The sequence below is a fragment of the Etheostoma spectabile genome, chromosome 2, assembly GCF_008692095.1.
Source record: "Etheostoma spectabile isolate EspeVRDwgs_2016 chromosome 2, UIUC_Espe_1.0, whole genome shotgun sequence".
Taxonomy (NCBI): Eukaryota; Metazoa; Chordata; class Actinopteri; order Perciformes; family Percidae; genus Etheostoma; species Etheostoma spectabile.
In genome coordinates, this window is record NC_045734.1 from 8,526,833 (window position 1) to 8,527,441 (window position 609).

The 609-nt window shown below is 41.4% G+C and overlaps 1 long non-coding RNA gene across 1 annotated transcript in view; it reads right to left on the reverse strand.

The window, feature by feature from the left end:
* Positions 1-329: 329 nt before the first annotated feature.
* LOC116703925 (uncharacterized) overlaps positions 330-609 on the reverse strand; it is a 10,527-nt gene continuing 10,247 nt past the window's right edge. Inside the window, exon 3 of the long non-coding RNA XR_004335545.1 lies at positions 330-408. This is a non-coding gene — a long non-coding RNA (uncharacterized LOC116703925). The remainder of the gene's footprint in view (positions 409-609) is intronic.

Consider the following 609-nt stretch of genomic DNA (forward strand, 5'->3'; position numbering starts at 1 on the left):
TTTTCGTTGAAAGATTTATCAATTTCAATAGTGGATATATTGGTAGAGTCAACTCAACACTATATTGACTCCTGCTGATTTAAATAGGACAAGTACGGGGCGCCTGGGTAGCTCACCTAGTAGAGCGTGCACCCCATGTACAGAGGCTCAGTCCTTACTTGCCTCATTCCCCTCTTCTTTTTTTTCCCCCCCCCCCCCCTTTAATGTCTAAGCTGTTCTATCAAATAAAAGCCTAAAATGCCAAAGAAATAAGACAAGTACAGTGCTCGTTCAAAACGTGCCTGTTTGGAAAGGGTTGATGGTTTGGCCTGTGGTATTGCTGCTTGTAGCTTTCTCTAGAACCATTGTACTCCAAAATGACTTACAGAAGGATCCCAAAGCACTTAATATGCAACCACACTGTATAGTCTACTACTGACAACTGTGTACTCCTACTTCAGAGGAAAAAACATTGTTTTACCACATTTGAAAGAGAAATTGCAGCAGTGGTGTAGTCTACGGGATACACAGGTATACACAGTATACCCAGATCCAGGTTTACCATATACCCAATTAACCCTTGTGTTGTCTTCCCGTCAACAATGGTCCCTTTTTTTCAACATTATTATC